At 42.5% G+C, this 16397-nt stretch overlaps 1 protein-coding gene across 6 annotated transcripts in view; it reads right to left on the bottom strand.

Annotated features, from left to right (window-relative positions):
* The window catches only part of PRUNE2 (prune homolog 2 with BCH domain), a 288030-nt gene that overhangs the window by 64540 nt on the left and 207093 nt on the right, over positions 1-16397 (bottom strand). The window contains exon 1 of one of the 6 annotated variants that reach the window (XM_066257055.1): positions 6990-7172. The exons of the other annotated variants lie outside the window; for them this stretch is intronic. The gene's annotated coding sequence lies outside the window, so the exon portion shown is untranslated. Of the gene's footprint in view, positions 1-6989; positions 7173-16397 lie in introns of those variants that run through there. 6 annotated transcript variants of the gene reach the window in all.

Below are 16397 nucleotides of genomic sequence, written 5' to 3'. Positions count from 1 at the left end.
GGGCCATCTTTGCTCCAATGGAGCCTCGGCTGAGGGAGGGGAAGAGAGAGACAGAGAGGAAGGAGAGGGGGAGGGGTGGAGAAGCAGATGGGCGCTTCTCCTGTGTGCCCTGGCCAGGAATCGAACCTGGGACTTCTACACGCCAGGCTGACGCTCTACCACTGAGCCAACCGGCCAGGGCCACCAATAATACTTTCAATAAGAGGTTAATAGCCAAAATTTATAAAGACGTCATATAGCTCAACATCAAAAAAACCCTAATAATCCAATTAAAAAATGGCAGAGGACCTGAACAGCTATTTTTCCAAAGAGAACATACAGATGGTCAATAGACATACGAAAAGATGCTCAATGATGCTAATCATCAAATAAATGCAAATTAAAACCACAAACCTGTCATCAATAAATCCACAAACAACAAGGATTTGAGAGAATGTGGAGAAAAGGGAACTCTTGTGCACTGTTGGTGGGAATGCAGACTGGTGCAGCAACTGTGTAAAACAGTATGAAGGGTCCTCAAAAAATTAAAAATGGAACTTCCTTATGACTCAGTGATTTCACTTCTGATTATACATTGACAAAACCCAAAACACTAATTTAAAAATAGATATGCACTCCTATGTCATTACAGAATTATTTACAATAGCCAAGATATAGAAGCAACACAAGTGTCCATCAACAGATGAATAGATTCAAAAATGGTGATACACATATATAATGGAATATTAGTCTGCCATAAAAAAGAATGAAAACCTGCCGTTTGCAACAACACAGATGAACCTAGAGGGTATTACGTTAAGTGAAATAAGCCAGACAGAGAAAGACAAATACCATATTATTTCATTTATATGTGGAATATAAAGGACAAAGAAATGAACAAACAAGACAAAAACAAAGTGATAAATGCAGGGAAAAAACTGATGGTTGACAGAGGGAGGAGTTGGGGGGCTGGGTGAAAGAGGTGAAGGGATCAAGAAATACAAAATAGTCATGGAGGTGAAAAGTTTAGCACAGGGAATATATATAGTCAATAATATTGTGATAATCATGTATGGTGCCAGGTGGGTACTTGAATTATCAGGGGATCACTTTGTAATACAATTATATAATTGTCTAACTATTTTGTTGTACACCTGAAACTAATATCAAGTAATAAAAAATTCAAAAAATATTACTCATATTATATTCAAATATTTAATATTATTCATATTATTTAATATTACTCTTACTATTATTAGAAGATTTGGGGCTAATCTAAGCTTCCCATATTCACTGTGGATTTCCAAGGTGGTCATGGAACCCCTCGATCGACCCTTAGAATCAAAAGTATGACAAATGAAGTATGGGGCCAGTCACCAATCATGGAACCAACAGAAATTCTCAGCACATTCACTGTCACATTCCTCAGGTGACTGCTACAAGGTAGATCAGATGTTGAAATCTTAACTTTCAAGATCTGAGAATGTGAGTATATTTGGAGATAAAGCCTTAAAAGAGGCAACTGAGTTAAAATAAGGTCATTTTGAAGACACAGGGAAAATATGGCCATCCACAAGCCAAGGAGAGAGGCCTCAGGAGAAATCAACCTTGATGACATGTTGATCTCAGACTTCCAGTCTCCAGAATTGTGAGAAAAGGAATGTCTGTTGTTTAAGCTACCCAGTCTGTGGTTCTCTGTTATGGCAGTCCTAGAAAATGAATACAGTGTCTAATCACTTTAACTGGCACACTCAGTTTCAAGAAGATTCTTAGCTCTGTAAGGGGCATAATCAGTCCTTTCCTTCACCCCTTCTACGAGAAAGCCCTATTGCCTGATAGATCTACAGGGAGAGGGACAAGCCCAAGTCAGGCCCCTTGAGACAGAGAAAGAAGTCATCCCCTTTACTTACACATGCCCTTCATAGTATAATCACATTCTATGAATCTAATTTATGAAACTTGATTAACTTCAGACTCTCTAGAGGGATCTATTCAGTAACCATACAGCTATGCTGACTTCACAGGGAGATCTGATTCATTTAGCTATTTTATATTGGGATGTCTTCATTGTGTAAACGTAGACAGTTACTTAAGGGAAAAAATGTGCTTATGTTTTAAAATAATTGTTGTTCACAGAATTATAGCATTGTGTGGACTTCTAAGACTGTGTCTGGTATAACATTCACATTTTATAATTGCTGGGTCCTGAAGGTGAATAAAATTTAGTAGTACTTGAAAATAAAATAACAGCCTAAGATCAGCCACCTAACCATCAAGCTTATTAGAAACAAACCTTGAGCTTATAAACTGGTAAATGCATGAAAATTTTGGTGGCAGGCAGATTCTCATGGAAAATCCAGTCTCAGGTCTTATATCAAAAACTAACCCTTTGATCAGCCCTGAACTTAGTCCAATGCACAGAGAGCACTTTTCCATGGCCAGCCCAGAGATGGAGCTTTACTCTACCCCGAACCTTCTTCCTTTCAGTTATCAGTACTGGCTTTCCTGTGAATCAGTGACCTCTGGCTGTCCTCTCACCTCTGCTTACCTGCCCTCCCAGCATACATCTGCTCTCTTCAGAGCACACTGTTGGTTTTTCACTCCTGTTTTTATTTTAATAAGAGCTATTTCTAGAACTTCTCGTTTCATCTACCTTCCCTAGGTATTTCTGGGAGTTGGACGCAGACAAATGTCATTTCTAAGTGTAATTTTCATTTCTACTCCTCTTGTGGTTTTCTTGCTTCATGGACAATGGCGGCTTTATGAGTGGGGCTTTCTTGCTGGGTTTGGACAATACTAAATTGTGCTTTTAAGGGCGCTACAGAAAGCCTGTGTTCCTTTCTGAATTTATGGATCGGAGGGGACTTTGAAAGTTCTCTGTCTGCAGGCAAAATTACATCTAAACAGTTTCAATCATTTACCTACAGTTTTCAAACCATGTTCCCACAAACTCTGACAGATGTAGCTTCCCTGGTACTCATTGTTTGCTTCCCAGGCTATTCTTTCTGGTAGGAGTTCAACAAACATTTCAGTCCTAGAACCATATGGAAAGTGTTAAACTTGGCTGGGGGATGGTGTATTACAAAGAGAATAATTAGACACACATGCTGCCCTCAAAGAATTTAAAATTCAGGAAAATAAAAAGGAAGAGACACAGAGAGTTTCACACAAAACAGCACAGGTAGGATAAGATGCTATGAGAGCTACTCATGGACTCTCAGAGTCAGAAGTCCCCACAACAGTGGGCACAGAGTGGATAGCCTGCAAGTCACTGCACAAAGGTTGTATTTGGGCTGGGCCTCGTGGACAGGCGGGGAGGGACTGAGGATGGATTATATCTGAGCTTACCTCTTTCCTTTCCCCTAGCTTTGTCCTCAACCCATGCCCCAAATCAACTCATTCTGCTCTTCCACTCTGAGTCAGAATCGTCTTCAAGCTTGTCAGGAGCACTGTTTGACCTGACAACTGCTCTCAGGCTGGAAGTTCTCCTTTAGCCCCTTGTAAGACTAGTCAGACAGATGCTGCTCAGGAGGAAAGAGGATGACAGGAGGAAGTGTCACCGTCCTCTTCACACCCCTCCCCGATAGGCCTACCTCAGCAGATACAGAGACTTGCAGACTTATGCTCTTGGTGACAATGAAAGTGATTTATTAGTCATAAAAAATGATCCAGCATTGGGACCATGACTTAATGCTGACTAATCAGATGTGAGTTTAGCTTTTTGCAAGTGCTTCTGCCAAAGTTGGCTGTATCTTGTTCAGAGAGAGAGCTTCATGCTTTCTTCCCTTTGCCTTTATTAACTTATGTCAGGTGCAGCCTTGCTGCCCAGTCTCACTCATGAGGAATAAAATGATCATCTATCACAGAGTGTGCCGCCAATTCTCCAGGCTCCTCCCGGTACATTCTCATCTCCCTCAATCTTCAAGCACTATACCTTTCTTCCATGTCTGCAGTCTGGAATTACCTCTCTTCTTTCTATCCCGGGAACCGCTCCACCCTCTGTCATGTTTCAGGTGGACTACCACTGTCCATCTTGCCTCCCATCTATCCTGCACCATTGCCAGTCTATTGCCAGTCACAACACCCAGCTCATAAAATATTAGCTTTCCATAGCCAGCATGTTCAATAAATTTTTTTGTTTGACCCTCAGGGCTGGCTCCCCACTATTTAGGTCAATCCACCCTTGAAGCCCCCAAATGCTCTACCTTGCAGACAAGATGAACTCCTAGTTTCTCAAGTCTTGCTGATAGCTTTCCTGTCTCTACAGTTTGACTTATATTCCCTTTTGTTGAAATGTTCCTTCAGCCAACTATTGAATTGACTTCATCCATGAATCCTGTCCTTGGTCCCCTCTAACAAAGGAGTGGGAGCAAGGCTCTCCCACCTTTGAGGGCCCAGAGCCCCTCGGTTATACCTTCTTATGGAATCAACTTCACTTCATGCTTTGCAAGCCCTTTCTTTTACCCCCTCAACCCCACTAGAGCGAGGTGAGACACTGCATCTTAATTACCTTTATATCCCATGCAGGCCTTATAGATAGCATCTTGTTCTAAATGCACAGTCTCTGAAAGAGGCATTTATTTTTTTCCCCCAAATTTCTAAGGGTTGTAAGGAATTAGGAAATAACACTTGATCCTTAAAATAGAAGACTGATAGTTTCTTTTTAAGCCCTAAGAAATTTAAATGTATTAATCAGATTTTGTTCAGGGCTTCTCAGAGGCCCTGGGTGGAAGGAAATAGCAGAAGATCAAGAGCCAGACCACCCTGGTTCTGATCTCAGCCCAGCCACTGACTGAGTAATCTTGATCCAGTTACTCTAACGAGGGCTAATTTTCTTGCCTGTAAACTGAAGAAGTGAATCAAAAAGAATTCTAAGATTTATTTCAGCTTATGTATCTTAGCAGTTAAAGTTCAGCATGCAAGAATTATAGAGAAAATCAGGCAACCACCGAAACTGCAGGCAAATGGCTTGACAGAGTCCTCAAATGATACGGTGCACGAAAAGGAAGCATGCACTCCTGCCTCTTCTCCTACACCCTCATGCACATCTGTCGACCAGAAGCCCACAATTCCTGCCATTATTAATCCAGAAGGAGCTGTACCCAAATGTTGTCAACTCGGATGCGGACAGGACACCGCGGACAGAATTTGTCCTCCACTTCTTTTCCCTCCATCCCTTCTCACCCCAACTGTCCCATTAACTGGAATTGATAAGAAATTGAGAACACATCCCAAATTCAAAAACCACTCTAGCAGGAGCAATTCCAGTCTAGCTAGGAAGGTAAAAAGGGCTTTTTTTTTTAACTTCTGTAAGTGGATTCCAGCTGTAACCTATATTAAGTATCTGAACCTCTGTGCAAACCCCAAACCTTGTCTTCTAGCTAGCTAAAAAGTATGAAGTCTAGAGGTCAAAGATGTATTACGATCCTTTAATAAGAGAGAAATCCTCCCCCAAGTACAAAGCCATTCAAGAACGAAAATCCAAAAGGACTGGAAACGAAAATTCACTGGGGTGCACCAAAAAGAGCATTTACCATTGGGAACAGTTCATTTGACTTTGTTAATAGGAAGGACAATCTGGTCCATTATTTTTAAGCACCTGTGAGGTTTTAGATCCTATTTAGGACATGCAGGGTAATTTTGCACTACAAAGCTAGCGCTCCCAGGGGATGTCTAGGGGTTGCTGACTGCGAATGACAACAGCCTCACCTTTTTCTTTATCTGTCTTTGAGTGGCCAGGCAAGGTCCAAGCCATGTTTTACAATACAGAGGTTCCACTGTCCTAAATACATGTAATCTACTAAGAGAGACATTCACATAAAGGCAGTGTTTTCCTCCCAGATAAGAAATCTCTGTTACCAATTAAGAGAAATTTCATGGGCCATTTTTTGTAATCACCAGGAATTTTAATCTAATGATTCCAGATTTTACAGTCTGTGAATATTTTCGATTATGATTTGAAGAAAACTTTCATCAAGTGAACATTTGTGTGCGTGTGTATGTGTTGGCGTGGAGTGGGGGCGGGGGGAGGGACAGGGCGGCCATCTGGTTGGATGGTTGGACGGTTGGACGCGAGCCTGGAATCCGTGCCTGAATGGCAGTTTACGTAAGATCGACACCGTGTCAAGAGTTCATAGGAAAGAAGAGGGGCAGTTCAGAGAGATGCTGTTCCCCTCCCTTACATCACCAGGACCAGTACTTAGACCTCAGACAGAATCATCCTTTAAATCATTCCTTCTATGTGGGAGTCTAGTTTTGCTTTTTGGTTTCCACAGAAGAATTTAATAACCTATGCATTTATTATTGGAAATTGATCAAGTAGTAATTTTTTTAGTTCCCCACATAACTTAGTTTCTCAGGGATATATTGATATTTTATAGGTAGGGTATCCTGTCTGTTGATTTTGAAAAGGCAACAGGGAACAATAAAAGCCCATTTTTGAGGATCACCTACTCTGCAGCTTAAAACTTAGGTGAGATTTAAAGGTTACAAGAGTCACTAGAAAAAAAAAGAGAGAAGTGTATGTTACTACCTTCAATAACTCTTAACAATAGTATAAAACATTAAAATGCCACTGTACCAGGGTCACTCAGCTGCTCAAAAAATCCAAACAGTCACTGTATTTCCTATTAGGCAAGAGTCTGAAACTGTTTCCAAACTGTCACTTCCTTTAATTTCCTATCTCCATTTTCATCATACACATAAAGGAATTAAAAAAAAATGTTTATAACTGTGCAGAGTCTGTGTTCTCTAATTACCTGATTGCTGAGGGCGGGGCAGGGAGCAGCATAAAGGACCACAGGCCTTGCCAGTACGAGTTGACACAGAATGAAAAGCAGCTGCCGCTGTCACTTTGAGGGGCTGGGCAGAGCTCCGCGGCCTCGCGGCCCCCTCCTTCTTTCCCCTCCAACTTCTCAGCAGCAACAGACCAGTCACGAGAGCAACACTCTCCATTGCAATCTGTCCTCCCCACACCCCATCCCCCTGAAGCCGCACCAGGACCCACCTACCTTCTGAGGATGTGAGGAGGCTGGCTCCCAGGAGGGTGAGAAGGATGCTCTGATACAGCTCCTCAGCATCTCCCTTCTGGAGCAGTTAACTGGAAATACAGATTCGCCTCCATTTTCTGGTCACATGATCACTGGCACATCTAAATAAGGATGATCACCTGCCTCCCAGATCTGCCCAAACCGGCCACCACCTCGGCTCCTGCTGAGGGACAGTGCTGGGCAGTTTCTTTTGGGAATACAAAATACTCTCTCGCCTAGGTTGCGGAGTTCAGAAATACACCTGAATTTCTGTGTCTGCTCAGAAATACAGCTCCTACTCCTGTTCCTGAGTGAGACAGGATGTGAGTGAGCTCAAAGCACAGGTTGGAAGGAATTTAGTTCCCCTGAAACCTATTTTTTTTTTAATCCTGTAGCTTCACAACACAGCAGTAAGAAGGTGGCACAATTATTTTCATTTCCTAGACTTTGAGTAATAATGCACTATATGGAAGCAAAGCGGATACATAAAGAAGAGCCACTGGAGTGTCTAGAGAAAGTTAGGATGTTTACTGAAGGCCCACACAGTGCTGGCTATCAGGAGACAAAGGTAGGTGGCTGTTATGCTTAGAGACCCTGGAGTCAGAGACCTGAATTTGAACATGACTCCCACTGCTTATTAGCAAGTCTGGACCAGTTACTACACTGCCTAGTGCCGTGGACTACTGATTCACAGAGATAATGATACTATTAATCTTACCTTAAAATAAGATAATCTAGGTAGAGATCTTAGAGGGTCTGAGTTAAAATAAACCTACCATAAATGTTAGCTAATAATACTACTATTAATTCTAAAAACACCAATATAAATATTTGATGTAGTTAAAGCAAATAAAATCTGAATGAGAAACTTACACAACAGGGAGGCAGACATTGATTTATCTAATCTTCAAAGCAATATATATAATATATATATATATATATATAGTCAGATAAACCAAACAAAGACTCAAAGACTTCTGGTCATAATTAGGCAAAATGTCAATGCAAAAAGTAATCAGAACTAGGTTATTAAAAATCCCATGGGCCCTGGCCGGTTGGCTCAGCGGTAGAGCGTCGGCCTAGCGTGCGGAGGACCCGGGTTCGATTCCCGGCCAGGGCACACAGGAGAAGCGCCCATTTGCTTCTCCACCCCTCCGCCGCGCTTTCCTCTCTGTCTCTCTCTTCCCCTCCCGCAGCCAAGGCTCCATTGGAGCAAAGATGGCCCGGGCGCTGGGGATGGCTCTGTGGCCTCTGCCCCAGGCGCTAGAGTGGCTCTGGTCGCAACATGGCGACGCCCAGGATGGGCAGAGCATCGCCCCCCTGGTGGGCAGAGCGTTGCCCCTGGTGGGCGTGCCGGGTGGATCCCGGTCGGGCGCATGCGGGAGTCTGTCTGACTGTCTCTCCCCGTTTCCAGCTTCACAAAAATGAAAAAAAAAAAAAAAAAAAAAATCCCATGTTACATGATCATTTTCCTCTTTGGTGGGGTGGGTGGTGGGTCGGTTAGGAGCAGGCTGAAGAGAATAGGGGAACAGGGCAGTTATTGGTCATCTCCAATCAAATCAAATGAGAAAGTGAATACTCAGCAGAGGCCCTGGCCATGGTATTTAAGAAATGTTAGCTCCTATTCCTGAAATGAGGGATGTTTCACGTTTTCCCCAAGACTGTAGGGGATGGTGGGAGAGCAATGGAGAAGAGAGGAAGAAGTAAAATTTCATATTTTTATTTAAATGAAAAGCTTACAAAAGTCTTCAGAATTATGAGCTGTTATGAAATCACTTCTCTCTCAGCTCTGGGGAGTAGAGGGTAGCAAATCAGGAAAGTGTGGCTTTTCAGGGTTACTGACTGGCAGAGGTACAGCAAAAGCCTATGTGTGCTTCTCAAAGATGAGCCAAAATCATCAGGAGGAGAACAGATGGCTTCAGAGCTGAATGCACTCTGGGTAGCCAGGTAAAGGCTGAAAAGTGGGGATCATATCTTTGTAAAGTTCTGGTTTGTAGGAAGGAGCTTCCCTTTGTAGCCGGAAAAGGTAGAAGTTGGAGGTTGCAGAAAGGAGAAGTGGGGGTCTTAGAACAAGCACAGTACCTACATCCGTTTTAAATAATAATGTCTATTTTAGGAGACAATTGATATGGCAAGTGATTAAGACTGTCATCAGACCAGTCCCAGATACCTTTAAAATAATTAAGTAATACTTCATCAAATGGGGAAATGGGAGACATCTGTTATCATAAATGGTATTTCCTTTTGTTATACCGGATGTTCCCGCAGACTGTGCACCATATCCCTAACTCAGAGTCATCTCACTACTTAGAAAAATGTATTATTTTATTCATTACATGGAAGCAGTTATGTTATTTTTGAAAAGTAAGAATTACTGCTTCAATACAAGAAGTAATATCCTGATTATTATTTATTTATTTATTTATTTATTTATTGTATTTTTCTGAAGCTGGAAACGGGGAGAGACAGTCAGACAGACTCCCGCATGCGCCCGACCGGGATCCATCCGGCACGCCCACCAGGGGCGAAGCTCTGCCCACCAGGGGGCGATGCTCTGCCCCTCCAGGGCGTCGCTCTGCGCGACCAGAGCCACTCTAGCACCTGGGGCAGAGGCCAAGGAGCCATCCCCAGCACCCGGGCCATCTTTGCTCCAATGGAGCCTTGGCTGTGGGAGGGGAAGGGAGAGACAGAGAGGAAGGGGGGGTGGAGAAGCAAATGGGCACTTCTCCTATGTGCCCTGGCCGGGAATCGAACCCGGGTCCCCCGCACGCCAGACTGACGCTCTACCACTGAGCCAACCGGCCAGGGCGCTATCCTGATTATTATATAGGCAAAAAGGACATGGTTGAAGTCAGATTCTCTAGTGAAATTTTAGTTATTTTTTGAGAGCCCAACACTTGCAAATGATTATTAACAAACTGAGGTTAAAAAATAAAAGTGAAAACATCTTTAAAGATTACATAGCGTCAACTGCTACTTGAGTTGCTGGTATAACAGATGACTTAAGTAGGTAGAACAAGTTTTCCTCTCTGGACAAACTGGTATAGGCAACAAAAGATCAAGAAAGAAAATGAACAGGCACACTTGTTTTTCTCTAGGAGGCTGAGTGCAGTGGATAACAGCACTCTGGGAAATCTGAAAGGATATAAGAGCATCTTGGAGGGACTGTAATGAACAGGAGCACAAGAACACTAAAAATAGGTAACAATGGTCTCAAACTTCAAAGGCAGGGAAAAGATGGATTGTGCAACATAAGAAAGGAAGATGCATATTTCTGCTAGGAACTGAATGATGATGTGACCCCATAATTATATGTCGAAACCCTCCCTCCAAACCCCCATGTGATGGAATTAGAAGGCAGGCCTTCTGGAATTAGAACTAGATGATATCATGAGGGTGGAGCTCTTATGAATGGAATTAGTGCCCTTATCAATAAGACCCCAGAGAGAGTTCTCTCATTCTTCTTACCCTGTAAGGATACAATGGGAAATCAGCAGTCTGCAATTTGAAAAGAGGGCTTCCCAATAGAACCCCACCATGCCAGCAGTCTGATTTCAGACTTCTAGCCTCCAGAACTGTGAGTAATAAATTTCGGCTCTTTCTGAGACACATAGTCTATGGTAATTTTTTGTAGCAGTCTAAATTGATGAAGACACTCCCAAATTAAATCTCACACACATGCCTTGGCAAAGGAAACAGCAAACATCAGAAATTACCACAGTTTCATTAAAAGCAAATTATATTGGACAAACTTCCCTTTCTTTCCCATTCATTTAATGAGGCATAGTTATGACGCACTTATCATGTGGCAGGTGCTGCTCTAAGTAGTAGAGGTACAGCAATGAACAAGACAAACCAAACTCTGCTTTCTTAGAGGGTACATTCTCAAAGTGGGTACAGACACAGCAAAATCAATCATATCAATAACAGAAGAACTTCTCACTTAGAAAAGTAGTAGGAAGAAAATGAAGCAGGGCCATGGGGTAGAGCTTTGCTCTCAACCTCAGCACATCCAGGACCTCTACCCATTAGATGACAGTAGCATCTACCCCATTTGTTATCACCAAAAATGTCTCAAAACATTCCCAAATGTTTCCTGAGTGGGGAGGCAGAATTATCCCTGGTTGAGAATCACTGGGCTAGAATAGCTTGGAATATAGTTAATGCTAATCTAGATAAAGCAGTTATAGAACCTGGGGTGCCACAAATTGTGGGTGGAGTGCAGAGCACATTTCTAGCAGCTATGGCTGACGTAATGCTGTGAGAATACTCCAGCTCCCAGAACCCTCCTGGGCATACCCAGGAAGGAAGCTCGCCCGCTATAAGGAAGTAACTCAGCACCAACCACGCAGCTCCCTGATCTTTTTAGCCATTGGCTTTGAAGAACACGCTGTAACACCCAATAGGCTGAACCTGTGTATATAAGCTAGCTTACTTCCTGAATAAAGTGGATCTGCGTCACTGAACCTGGTCCCCGGAGTTGGGTCTTTGTGTCTCTGTCGTCCTCACCCCTGGCAGGACTTATCCACAATGAATAATGAGAATAAGCCAGCCATATAAAGAGCATTCTAGATGGAGAATACAGCTGGCACTACATCATTAAATTGCATATGAGTCTGGTGTATAAGACTGAGGGTTGATAGAGAGAGGGGTCTTAGTGATCAGAATTGTAAGCAGTGACTGGGACCTGTAGGGCTTAATAGGCTATATAGTATTTTAGGATTTTATTCCAAAATTGGATGTTTTTAAGAATGTGGGTAGTGATAGGACAAACTCCACATTTGAAAGGATCACTCAAGCCTGTATGTGGAGAATGGGTGGTAGGGCCAGGTTGGTAGGATGGAGATAGGAGTCTAGTGGGGACCAGGGCAGGGCTGCAATTAAGGTTGGATGGGTAATGTATGTGTTAGACTGATAGCTTACAGATAAGGAACTGGGGCATTACCTATAGATAAGGTAGGTAATGACACTCAGCTTGACTGTTATAATAAAGTTGAGAAGGGGGCCTCCTTCTGTATGATTAGATGAAAGATCTTGGTCTGACAAACAATTCCAGTCCCTAATTTACCTCTTGAACTGGAATTGAAAGTTAGCAGTAGGGGCATGTTAGTGTTGTGGCATTCCATGAACTCATAGTTAAATTATGGAGATTTTGGCAGAAATAAATAGTGATTTTTGCTCACTGGCAAAAGCTGGGACTTCTGAGATTAATATAAAGGACATGACACCCACTACCAAGAAGGACATCTATATAGCAACATTAATATTAGAAAAATAGATAAAACCAGAATTTAATAAAGTAGAAAACAAGGGAACAATAGAAAAAAATCAACAAAAGCAATCTAGTTACTAGAAAAGACTAACAAAATAAATGCCTCTCTGCAAAGATTGAACCAGGAAATAAGCGCAAAGATACAAATAAATAACATTAGAAGTCAAAAAGTATATGACTACAGATAAAGTAGAGGTTAAAAATAATAATAGGATATATAAACTTTATCCCCAAAAGTTTTAAAACTTTGATAAAATGGATAATTCTCTAGAAAAAATATATAATAGTAAAGTTGATACAGAAAGAATTAGAAAACCTGAATAGACAATGCATCAAGAAATGAAATTACTAGTAAAAAATTCTATTGCCCCCAAGTTAGCAACAGGTATAGTTTTATAAATAAATACCCAACCTTCATGTGTTATATGACTCCCCTGGATTCTAAAAGTTATTTCAAAGAATAGAAAAGAGAGGAGGGCTTTTTACTTAGTTTTATGAGGTCAAAATGACAGATTTCCAAACCAGACAAGAATGTATGATGAAGGGAAGTCATTGTCATTAATGAAAATCTAAATTATTTCACATGGTGAAAGGAAAATAGATATACACTAAAGTTTCTGAGATTACCTCATCTAAATGACTATTTATCCCCCTTCAATTAATATTTGACTTTAAGTCACAACTTAATGAGTATACATGCTGTTGAAGGCTGTGCGGGATATAAAAATGTACAAGCCAAATTATGGCCTTTCGGGGCTTACATCCAGTAGGTTAATAAAAGACTCTATAAACATAACGAGGCAGAATGTGAGGAAGAAAATGATGCAAAGTATAGGGAGATTCAGGAGAGAGAGGGAGTACTGTTTGAGAAGAGTGGAGAATGTTTTAGGAAGGAAGAGGCATTTGGTTTGGGTCTTCAATGAAAAGAAGACTTTTAATATGCAGGAAAACAGGTGAGGGAGCAAGGAATTAAAAGAGGTGCTGAGGTAAGAGCAAAGAAGAAAGAAATGAAATGAACTCTCTTCAGAGGTACCATGAACAGGTCTATGAAGAGGATAGATGCATTTATTTATACTTTTACTTTAAGGCAATGATGGTAGGTATGTAAATATCCACCACCATCACGTGACTTAAAAATAGCTGAAAAGGAAAAAGAGTGACAGAATCATAACACAGCATTAGAACTCAACCTAATAAAATACATAATTTAGAACTGTATACACTTGATATTGGTAAGTGATAAATTAGGCTATGAAATGTAAGCTTCCAAGGAGCTGACTCAAAAGAGCAAACATGATCAATTACATAAATGTTATTAATTAAAGGAAATCAGATTTCTTAACTAATGGTCAAGATGGAAACTGGATTGGTTTGGGTCATAAGGACATAGAAAATCACATGATTCTGATTAGAAAATCACATTCTCAATAACAAACATCCTTGGATTAGAGTGTCATTGGGCTGATCTAAAGTTTTTTTTACTATAGTAAGCCAACATAAAGACACAGGATAAAGAAAAGTCTATGCTATTCTCTGCAATATGATATGTGCAAGTAGTTCTCTGCTGGTGTAGGCTTAATCCAGAGCAGATTTTGAAACATGTAAAGAAACCTATGCTTCACATATTTTTTTACTCAAACTTCCATAAATTCTGAGTTGATCAACATTTTGAGATAGTTTATGAGAGTGCATTAAAAATTTTACTCTTGGCCCTGGGCAGTTGGCTCAGTGGTAGAGTGTTGGCCTGTGTACGGAAGTCCCAGGTTTGATTCCTGGTCAGAGTACACAAGAGAAGTGACTATCTGCTTCTCTACCCTTTCCTCTTTCTCTCCCCCTCTCTGTTCTCCCATGGCCATGGCTCATTAGTTCAAGCAAGTTGGCTCCAGGTGCTGAGGATGGCTCTATGACCTTGCCTCAGGAGCTAAAACAGCTCAGTTGCTGAGCAACAGAGCAATGGCTCCAGATGGGCAGGGCATCTCTCGATAAGGTGCTTGCCAGGTGGATCCCAGTGGGAGCACATGTGAGAGTCTGTCTCTCTGCCTCCCCGCCTCCCACATAATAATAATAATAATAATAATAATAATAATAATAAAATGTTAGTTCCTGGCCATCACCTAAAACAAAACTCTCTTATGTTGACTAAAGAAGTCATATCCCATAACAACAGTTCAAATGAAGGTAAGGTAGCATTCTAATTTCCTCCATTGGTACAACTTGGATGTCAGAAGAGGTAGTAACTTTTTGACAACCTTTATTCTGAAAGAACTCTCAGATTGATCTTGGAAGCAGATCCTCCAATGTACTGGAGGAATAGTTAACTAATTCTTAAGTTAATGTATCTCAGCACACTTTTAAGAAGTCGAGGTTTCACCACTGTCCAATCAAGTCACCATCCAATTAAGCCAGCTGTGCTAAATCATGTCATTCTCCTACCTACTCGCTCTCTGCCCAGAGGCTCCCTCACCCTCTGAATTCCAATTGGTTTTGACTAATGAGGTCCCCTGGTGGGAGTTCTGAGGAAGATACAGGATATGCACTCACCTGGCTTCTCAAGCTGGAAAGCTGGGGCTGGCTGTCCCTCAGCAGGCCTGCTCCTCTCAGTGTGACCCTTTCAACCCAAAATTCCTGTGTCCTCTGGTAATCACCCTTCCCCTCACCCCTGACACCTAAGAATAATAACAGCTGTACTATTACCATTCCTGGGCTCCTGCCCTATTCCTTGTGGGCTTCTCATACTTTGCCTCCATTTTTACAAATACTTCCTTTGTTAGTATAGGTAGTTAGCTAGTTATTAAAGAAAGGGAGCAAAGAGAATCAGACATTAAGCCTAATAAAATAGGAAACTGGCCCTGGCCGGTTGGCTCAGCGGTAGAGCGTCGGCCTAGCGTGCGGAGGACCCCGGTTCGATTCCCGGCCAGGGCACATAGGAGAAGCGCCCATTTGCTTCTCCACCCCTCCGCCGCGCTTTCCTCTCTGTCTCTCTCTTCCCCTCCCGCAGCCAAGGCTCCATTGGAGCAAAAGATGGCCCGGGCGCTGGGGATGGCTCTGTGGCCTCTGCCCCAGGCGCTAGAGTGGCTCTGGTCGCAATATGGCGACACCCAGGAGGGTCGCAACATGGCGACGCCCAGGATGGGCAGAGCATCGCCCCCTGGTGGGCAGAGCGTCGCCCCCTGGTGGGCGTGCCGGGTGGATCCCGGTCGGGCGCATGCGGGAGTCTGTCTGACTGTCTCTCCCTGTTTCCAGCTTCAGAAAAATGAAAAAAAAATAAATAAATAAAATAAAAAAAAAAAAATAGGAAGCTGAATTGGACATTAGTCTGATTTACTAGGAAGCTATAACATTCATAGTCTCCCCAGGGTACCACTGTATTCTCTGCCCTCCAGACTTAATTCTGGAGCAATACCAGGAAGAATCTCCCTCGGGCAATAGGGTAGGGGGGCCAGGGGTGGGGATTTCTCTGCTGGGCACATGCCCAGTAGAAGCCAAGATGGTATAGGGGGAGGTCCTTCTACTATGAGGCATGAGCAGTAGGAGCTAAAATGGTGACCATAAAGGGAAGGAACCTAGCCTGGAGAAAGGATTGAATTGGATGTGGGAGGGCTCAACACAAGCCTGTGAAAGAAACTGGTTAATTTGAAAGGAAGCCAACCCAAGTTTATATAAATCAGAGCTTGCCAAAGGCCTCTCTTGGTAGCACACGCTCACCCTGTACTTTAGTGTGTTCTCTCTCTCTAGCAGCAGCACGGGCCCAAGCGTGGGCCTGGGTGTGAGGCGCAGCCCGGAACAGAGACTAAGCGAGCTGGACGGGGTCAGAGGCAGAGTTGGACTAAGCTTTGGCACAGACTGAACTGAACAATGCCAATGCCAAGCCAATGACACAGAATTTTGGGATCCTGGCCCTCCCTCTGGGCTTGATGAGGACAAAGCTGGACTTCTTCCACAGCAGGAGGGATGGAGATGAGACACCTGGAACCTAAGGGCAGTCTTTTATTTCTACTCCAACAAATCTTACCCCTATACCTCCTTCTCCCATACCATTTCCAATATGCTTTTCTTGTGATTCCGTGGAAGAATCCCATTTCAAAATATTTCTCAAATTATCCTTACCTGAATGTGTC

Source organism: Saccopteryx bilineata, chromosome 2 (assembly GCF_036850765.1).
Source record: "Saccopteryx bilineata isolate mSacBil1 chromosome 2, mSacBil1_pri_phased_curated, whole genome shotgun sequence".
NCBI lineage: Eukaryota > Metazoa > Chordata > Mammalia > Chiroptera > Emballonuridae > Saccopteryx > Saccopteryx bilineata.
Note: the sequence above shows the minus strand (reverse complement) of the source record. Positions and strands in the feature narration are given on the sequence as shown.